The 9161-nt window shown below is 44.5% G+C and overlaps 1 non-coding gene across 1 annotated transcript; it reads right to left on the bottom strand.

Annotated features, from left to right (window-relative positions):
• Positions 1–2007: 2007 nt before the first annotated feature.
• On the bottom strand, positions 2008–2112 carry LOC132021022 (U6 spliceosomal RNA). The gene has a single exon (XR_009405205.1). It is a non-coding gene; the product is annotated as a U6 spliceosomal RNA (small nuclear RNA).
• Between the last annotated feature and the right edge of the window lie 7049 nt (positions 2113–9161).

Here is a 9161-nt window from a genome sequence, read left to right as displayed (position 1 = left end):
ATCAAATCATAATGAGTATAGAGGTAGAAATTCTATTATTAATGGGATTTATGATTGATGAAATATTTTTTATGGCTCTTCAGATTGGTTTCTGGATGGAGTTTACTCATTCTTAATCAGATGATGTTTTTATTATAACCTTTTTAAAGGAGTGTTCATTAATTTTAAACATGCTCTTAACCACAAGGCTTTGTTCCAAATAGTAGGTCATCTGGGCTCAGGACTATATTTCAACTTCTCAATGCATATTTTACCAAAACTCCTAATGCACCCAGGAAAAAGTTGACAAGCTTTTACCTTCCTGCACATTTGTGTGCTCACAAGGTCCTGTGGCAGGGGTCTAGGGTAGAGAGGGCAGATGGCGGTGACTGAAGATTCTTAAGAGTCTGTCAGGGAAGTGAGCTTCATACATCTGAATATAAAATAACAATTACTTACCCGGCATATGCATCTGGACGACCCTTGGCTATTTATGTAGAAGTAATAGGGGGGCCTCTATGAAGCCTTTTGGTGAAGAAAAGGTTATCAAACTGCATGTTCTTGAATCCTTGGGACTGTAGAAACATTTCAGTTTTCCAAGTGAAACAGCGACCGTTGGTGACATCTCAGTACATCTGGCAAGAAGCTAACCTGTGACGGGGAACAACACATGGGCCCTTGTCCCTGAGATCGTCCTACTTTTATGTCCTTTTCATGCCCCCACCACCAAAAACCCCACCAAGAACTGTTTGTGTTTTCCTGCTTAATGCCTATTTTATCTGAATGCAAATCTCCCTCCAGCTGCCCTACAGGCGTCTGTCTGCCAATGCCCTCTGCTGTCAGTCGGGAACTTGCACTGTGACATAGAGAGAATATTCACATACTTACTTCATATCCCGCAGGACGAAGAAGACAGCATGAGAAATTCATTGCCACTAATTATATGTAGTTTATTACTTTATCTATAGAAGGGGTTTTTTTTTGCTTGTTTTTTGTTTGTTTTTTTAAAGATTTTATTTATTCATTTGACAGACAGATCACAAGTAGGCAGAGAGGCAGGCAGAGAGAGAGGAGGAAGCAGACCCTCTGCAGAGCAGAGAGCCCGATGTGGGGCTCGATCCCAGGACCCCGGGATCATGACCCGAGCTGAAGGCAGAGACTTTAACCCACTGAGCCACCCAGGGACCCCTATCTTTAGAAGGTTTAATGTGAAAACTTGGAGGAGAGGCTACATTGTCCAGCCTGGACCAGAGCCTGAGTTTTCCGCTCTCCCTGGAGTTGTGATGTCTGAGAGGAATCCGTGTGGATGTGGGTTTGCATGTCAGCACCTGAAAGCGGGCGCCGTCCCGCACGCTGGAATGAATGTCCTCTTCCAAAGGCTTCATCTCCAGAGGGTGGTGGAAGGAACAACAGAGACAGCTATGTGCCCACACACACAGCCATCTGCCGTTCCAACCACATGTCTCTGCCCCCCGTTTCCTGCAAGTGATTCATCTATTCTTTCTCTCCTTCTTCTAAGATAACTGTGTAGGCATTTAAGGAGGGGGAAAGTCATTAAGAAAAGTGGAATCCAGAGTTCTTAGGATGAGGTAGAGCCGATTAAACAGTCTGGAATTTCACAAAGCAAGCAATGCGGGCGTGGGCTCTGGGTCTCCTCTCTCCCACGGGGGCATCGTTTCGTAAGAGGTTATCAGCACCCATCGCGAACAGGTCAACAGAAATGGCTGTGTGTAAACTGGCAGGGCGGGAGCTGCCGGAGACGAAGGGAAGGGCAGAAGTCAGGAGAGAGATGGGGGGGTTTTCTACCTGGAGACGCCGCTCCTCATACCCACTGTCATCTGTGGCTTTGGTCTCAGAATTATCACTAATTTTACACCAATGAATTGGATCTTCGTGACTTTTTTTTACAGCTTGTATTTAAATTACACTTCGTTAACGTAGGGCGTAATGTCAGTTTCAGGGGGAGAGTGTCGTGATTCAGCACTTCCAAGTGAGACCTGGAGCTGATCACAGCAGGTGCCCTCCTTGGAAAAACATGGACGTTTCATGGGTTTGTGTGCCATCCTGCCCAGGGGCACGCTAATCTTCCCTGGACGGCTTCAATTTTAGTGTATGTGCTGCCGCCGGAAGCCCTGGGACTTTTTAAATGGGTCGATTAAAAAAACTGCCTCCACGGCATACTTTAAAGGAGACCCTGACCCATAGCCAGAGACGGTGATTATAGGCATGTCATCAACACTAAATGGTATTGGTGGCCACATGCTGTGTGGGAAGGGGATGTGAGCATCCAAAAAGAGGTGATCTATAGCTCTTTGCTATGTTGTATGAAATTGGAGGTTCAAATCCTGGCTCTGCTTCTAGATTTGGGGACGTAAGGCAAGTTGCTAAACCTCTAGGAATCTCAGGTGGTTCCCATGTACCTTGAGGGACAAGGACACCTGTTCCTGGGGCAGGTTAAGGACGGAAGAGAGTAAGGTATGTAAAGTCCTGTGTGGTCCTCACAGGACAGATATGTAAATACCAGATGCCGAAGAAAACTCCTTATACTTTCGCTTCAGTTTCAGCCGCATTCTTACAGCTAACAAGGGAAAGAAATCAAAGGAGAAGTAGGACTGCATGGGACATCATCTGCTTGCAAGTGGAAGACATGGGGAAGAAGGAGAGGAGCAGAGAGACAAGCAGAGCCTGATCCCACCTTCCTCCCAACCCCCAACAGCCCCCACATCCCCTGTGGCAAGTGGAAGGCCCCAGGAACGAGGAATTCTATTGCTAAGTAGAATATACATATCCCGGTTCAGACTGAGTTCCTAAAGATGTTAGCATAATGCCTCCATTTTCTTATCTGTATAATGGGTGTCATAATAGCACTTACATCTTGGGTGGTTGTGAAGATGAATGCGATAATCTACATGAAGGACTGAGCACAGAAGCCCAGGGCAGTCAGCAAGCAGTGCACAAATGTTAGCTACGGTTAATATTTTATATTTTTTGTCAATATATAGAATTATTAACCATAAATTCATTCCTTACCTTCTTTATCGGTTGATTGAGCTGAATTTAATAAACACTTGTTCACCCTATTTATTTATCATCAAATATTTCTTGAGCACTGGCCGGGCTCAGGAGATGCCAGAACTCATTTGGAAAGAAATTGGAAGGCCAGTTAGGAGAAGAACGAGTAAAGGAAAACAGGACAAGATAAAGGATGTTAAGTGTCACAACAGAGAGTTGTGTGAAGTGCTCCTGGAACCCAGAGGAGCCAGGAAGGGCTTCACACAGAAGATGCTCTTTGTTTTGTTTTGTTTTGTTTTATTATATTATATTATGTTAGTCACCATACAGTACATCATTAGTTTTTGATGTCGTGTTCCATGATTCATTGTTTGCGTGTAACACCCAGTGCTCCATGCAATCCGTGCCCTCCTTAATACCCACCACCAGGCCCATAAAAACCCTCAGTTTGGGGGCGCCTGGGTGGCTCAGTGTCATGATCCCAGGGTCCTGGGATCGAGCACCCGAATCGGGCTCTTTGCTCAGCAGGGAGCCTGCTTCCCTTCCTCTCTCTCTCTGGCTGCCTCTCTGCCTACCTGTGATCTCTTTCAAATAAATAAATAAATAAAATCTTAAAAAAAAAAAAAACCCTCAGTTTGTTTCTCAGAGTCCATTGTATCTTCTGGTACCTCTCTCCCTCTTCATTTTTTCCTTCTCCTAATCTCCTCCACGCTATTCCTTATGTTCCACAAGGAAGTGAAACCATATGATAATTGACTTTCTCTGCTTGACTTATTTCACTCAGCATAATCTCCTCCCATCCTGTCCATGTTGATGCAAAAGTTGGGTATTCACCCTTCCTGATGGCTGAGTAATATTCCCTTGTGTATATGGACCACATCTTTATCCATTCGTTTGTTGAAGGGCATCTTGGCTCTTTCCGTGTTTAGGCTATTGTGGACATTGCTGTTATGAACACTGGGGTGCATATGGCCCTTCTTTTCATTACATCTGTACCTTTGGGGTAAATGTCCAGTAGTGCAGTTGCTGGATCATAGGGTAGTTCTATTTTTAGTTTTTTGAGGAACCTCCACACTGTTTTCCAAAGTGGCTGTTCTAGCTTGCATTCCCGCCAACAGCCTAAGAGGGTTCCCGTTTCTCCACATCCTCTCCAACATTTATTGTTCCTTACCTTGTCAATTTTGCCATTCTAACTGGTGGAAGGTGGAAGCTCAATGTGGTTTTGATTTGTATCTCCCTGATAGCTGATGAGGATGAACATCTATTTCTGTGTCTGTTAGCCATTTGTGTGTAGAAGATGCTCTCAGAACTGGAACCATGAAAGATGGTCAGTCTGAGGAGTCTGGGCTGTGAGTTTCAGGTAACAAAACAGCTTGCCAAAAGGGCACAAACTTCCAGACCACAGGTAATAGTATTGTATTGTATACTTGAAAGTTGCTGAGAGAGGGACACCTGCACTGCTTAGTCAGTTAAGCCTTCTGCTCAGGTTATGATCCCGGGGTCTTGGTATGCAGTCCTGTGTTGGGCTCCCTGCTCCATGGGAAGCCTGCTTTTCCCTCTGCCTGCCGCTCCCCCTGCTTGTGCTTTCTGTCAAATAAATAAAACCTTTTTTAATAGAAGGTGGGGGGGGTTCAGAGAGAGTATATCTGAAAAGATTTAAGAAAAGGAAGGAGAAGGAAGGAAGGAAGGAAGGAAGGAAGGAAGGAAGGAAGGAAGGAAAGAAGGAAGGGAAAGGAAAGAAAACAAAAGGGCTGGGGGCCACGAGGACTTTGGTGTGGGCGGTGCCCACACCTGCCTGGGGCCCCGCCCTGCTTCAGGCTCCACCTTTCGCCTGCCCAGGCACCGCCCCTGTCTGCTCTTGGGCCCTGGAAACACAAGTAGCTCACCTCGCTCATCCTTCGGTCCGCTGGCCTTTCTGAGCTCCTGTTTCACCCGCAGCTGGAAGGTGTCTGCCTTATTCCTGTTACAGCTTCCGCCTGGTGTGCCAGTCCTAGCAACTGAGTTTGCCTCTTCTTTCTTCCACATTTCCCCTCGAAGTTTCTCTAAAACCGGAATTCTGCTCTTTTTTTTTTCGGCCCTCCCCAGCGCTCGGGGTCTCTTCTCAAGCCCTGTCCTTGGCTGGGGGCCTCACTCCCAGCTTGTTTGGTCCATCCAAGGCGATTGCCCGCCAGATTTTCCTCTTCACCCTCTTTGGGGTGGCCTGCCAGTGGTCTGCAAATGGCTGACCTGCCTCTTTCTTGCCTCAAGAAAAACTCCCGTCTACAACCTGCCCCACCTGCCTGGGGGAATGGCCCCTGAAACCTTCCCACCCACAAAACTGGCTTGCCTCACCACTGAGTGAATGCTCAATTCCATGACTATCACTAATGATGAGTGCTTTAACTCGATATTCAAAGTCCCACCAAACATCAGCTTTGGGGGATACAAAGCTTTTGTAAATCCCCGTAAGAATTTGGACTTGCACAAGGTGTCCCATAGAAACTATCAGAACATATGCTACCAGTGAGCCTTGGCTTTGTGGGCGCAAGCCTGTCTGTCCTGCTAAGCTGTTCATGTCATGACCCATTTTCCTTGACATTGCTCAGGAGATGAGGACATCGGTCATACACTACCAGCCACAACTTTCCAAAAAACAAACTTGGGAATAAAGTCACAAGAGGAAACAGGGACCATTTGGAAATTGGAGAGCCCACATGTCCTCTGGGGGGCGGGGGTTATGTTTTGTTTTATTTATCTATTTATTTATTTTTCAGGAAAGATTGCAAAGTTTCAACCCGTTCTAATGCTAGCTCATCTGGCTGCTTTATTAGTGACACTAGCAACGTCTTCCAATTCTCTTGTCTGAGGTAGTATTTTCCGAAAAAATTACAGAAAGAACTTTGGGATTTGATGTACCATATTTTGTCTTTTTTTTTTTCCTTTGAAAAAAATAAATCCCAACTGGAGAGCATTTTAGAGAGATGCTCTAAATTTCTATGTGCATAGAAATATTCGGTGAGTCATACCTAGTGTTGTAGGTCTATTCCGGTGCGTGGGGTTTCCAGAACAATTACATAAGTGTTAGCATAGCCAGGAACTTTTGACATTTGTGGCAGCTTAATAGAGTTCTTTTCATCATTGCAAATATCCTAATTGTTGTTTCCTTAAATTTAAAATGCATAAAACTGGTGAAGTGGCATAAATTGATTTTGAGGCATTTCTCTCACATGCGCTTTGTTGGCAAAGAGACCGAAGAGAATTTATTTGAAATGAAACACAGGTGATCAAGCTGTAACAAATACAATAATCTAATCATCCAGCAGAAACTGCCTTACAGCAGAAATTGTACATGGGATGTTGTTCTTTTGCTTCTCCTCTCCATCAAGATTTCCTTTATAATCAGAGTGTCTATAGCGTAGTGTTTACTTAGACAGCATTAAATATGGGAGCTATTCAATAGCCCAGTTTGGAAAATGCTGGGCATCCAAAACTTATTAGAACACACCAATACCTTGCTTTTATTTTTCAGAAGATTGCTCAGGAAATAATGGGATATTTCAAGTACTAGCAATATGTTTGCGAAAATGCTAGTTATATCTTTCTTTGTTTGAAGGTACTCAAGTTCCAAAGTATCTTCCAATAAAAGAAAGCAAAGAAAGATCCAGCTAGAGCTACTATCGATTCGTCTTTTCCATCTCAAAAGTGAGCCTCCCCAAATCTAGGCTTAGGGGCTTTCTAGGGCTTTCTACGTCTCGTAGATGTTGTGTGTCTCACACATCTTACCTACCAGCTTATTTTTCCAGCAGATAAGAGGTTGTAGATATGGGTGTCACAATATTTATTGGCCCAAAAGACTGGTGCAAAGGACAGGCAGTCAGAGAGGGCACTGAATCACAAAGGTCGCAGTCTGCCCGTCCCTTTGGAAGGGACAGGACAGTCCATCAAGTCCAAATCTGCACACTTGAGTGCTGTTAGATTCTTTCCACATGACCACGAGCACAGGAATACCCTTCCTCTGTAGCAAAGCCTGTAAGTGCAGAGCACTCTGGGAATCCCCATCGGTGAGGCTGTGTGAACTGCGTGGGCTGTGGTTGCAGAGATGAGCATGTAAATGGGATCACAAATGTAGTAGGTATGCTTGTGACATATAGTCATCATTAGAGTTTGCTTGTTGATGTTGGACTACTACGTGCTGTCCAGGACTGTTTCTAAGAACAGGGCTGAGGAGATCAGATGAAAAGAGGAATTTGGTGCCCTTGCCAAGATTTCTAGATAATGGGGAGGACCTTTTTTAGGAGGAAATGATATTCATCCTGAGGTTGGGAGGGTGGAGTGGGAAGAAGACAGCCTTAGCGAGTAACAAAATGCTGCCAAAACCAAGGCTGACTCAGAATATACCCTCGAGACCAACAGAAAAGAGGTGAGGGGAGCTGTCCTACTCTGTTTCACTGAAAAACTCCTCATCCTACTCTTCATATTCCTGGCTTTCCACATCCAGTAGTCACCAAGTCCCACTCGCTCTATCTCCTTTGAGTCTGGAATCCATCTTCACCTTCTCCATTCCTCCAGCCACTGAGTTCAATCTGTTACCGTCTTTCACTTGAATTACTTTGGTAGTCTCTTAACTGGTCTTCCTGCTTTCCCTCTTCCCCCTACCACCCATATCTCATCAAGGGGATCTTTTATTGTTTAATAATGGGAGTTTATTGGGAGTATTTCATTCAACCCTCAGAATAGACAAGACGACTCAGAAATTTATAGAAAGTGGTGGGAGTGGGATAGGATTGGTGTAGGAGCTATTCAACAGCGTTGTCAGTGTCCTGCTCAAAATGAATGATCCTCCATCATTTCTGGGGAATTTCTAGCTTTCTATCCTCTTTTTTTTTTTTTAATTTATTTAATTTTATTTATTTGAGAGAAAGAAAGAGAGCATGAGAGGGGAGAGGTAAGAAGGAGAAGCAGACTCCTCAGCAAGCAGGGACCCCGATGGTGGGACTCAGTCCCGGGACTCCAGGATCATGACCTGAGCCGAAGGAGACGCTTAACTGACTGAGCCACCCAGGTGCCCTCTCTCCTCTTTTCAATATTTTGATTCCAAAGAGTGAACATTTGTTCCAAGTTGGTCAGGTGGCTATTTGTGGGTGAGTAGAGGGCTCAGGGCACCTAGATTTAACACTCTCAACACACTTTCCAATGATGGAGATATTATCCTTCAAAAGGAAATCAGAATGGAGTAGATAGGGGTGCCTGGGCAGCTCAGTCATTTAAGTGTCTGCTTTTGGCTCAGATCATGATCCCAGGGCCCTGGGATCAAGTCCCATGTCAGGCTCCCTGCTCAGCTGGGAGTCTGCTTCTCCCTCTCCCTTTCCCCTCCTTTATATTCTCTCTCTCAAATAAATAAATACAAATCTTTTTTAAAACTTTTAAATGGAAAAAAAAAATTTTAATGGAGGGGCACCTGGGTGGTTCAGTTGGTTAAGCCTTTGCCTTTTGCTCAGGTCATGATCTTAGGGTCCTGGGATTGAGCCCCACATCAGGCTCTCTGCTCAGCAGGGAGCCTGCTTCCCTTCCTCTCTCTCTGCCTGCTGCTCTGCCTACTTGTGATCTCTCTCTCTGTCAAATAAATAAATGAAATCTTTAAAAAAAATTTAAAGGGAGTAGATAATGATTGATCAAAAATCAGCATGTGCCTACTATATGTTGATTGTAGAAGGGGCACCCAAGGGCAATGGAAGTGTATCTATTATCCTTTTGTTAACTTATAAATTAACAAGATGTAAGCTTGTTCACTTATCTCTCTTTCCCAATAGACACTGAAGTCATTGAAGGAAGAACCATGTCTTACTCATCTTCGTATGCCTGGCCTCTCGCAGAGGCACACAGTAAATATTCATTGTACATTGTATGAAAGAATGAATCAATGTCCATTTAAATGAAAGCTTTGTTTTGTCTAGTCTATCAGCTTCTGAAATTACTTTATTGTCCTCCAGCCTTCGGTGATCCTTCTTTCTAACCTAACCTCTCAACACTGAACTCAATAGTACTCAGTCCACTCACCCCCTTGGTGTTCCCAAAGGGAGAGAGAGAGAGAACCAAGAGACTATATGCCAAATACAAGATTCTTTCTGTTTCCCTTCCACCATCTTTTCTGTCACCATTTGATCTTCAGGAACTCCTAACACGCATTTGTT

The sequence above is a fragment of the Mustela nigripes genome, chromosome 6 (assembly GCF_022355385.1).
Source record: "Mustela nigripes isolate SB6536 chromosome 6, MUSNIG.SB6536, whole genome shotgun sequence".
NCBI classification, from domain to species: Eukaryota; Metazoa; Chordata; class Mammalia; order Carnivora; family Mustelidae; genus Mustela; species Mustela nigripes.
Note: the sequence above shows the minus strand (reverse complement) of the source record. Positions and strands in the feature narration are given on the sequence as shown.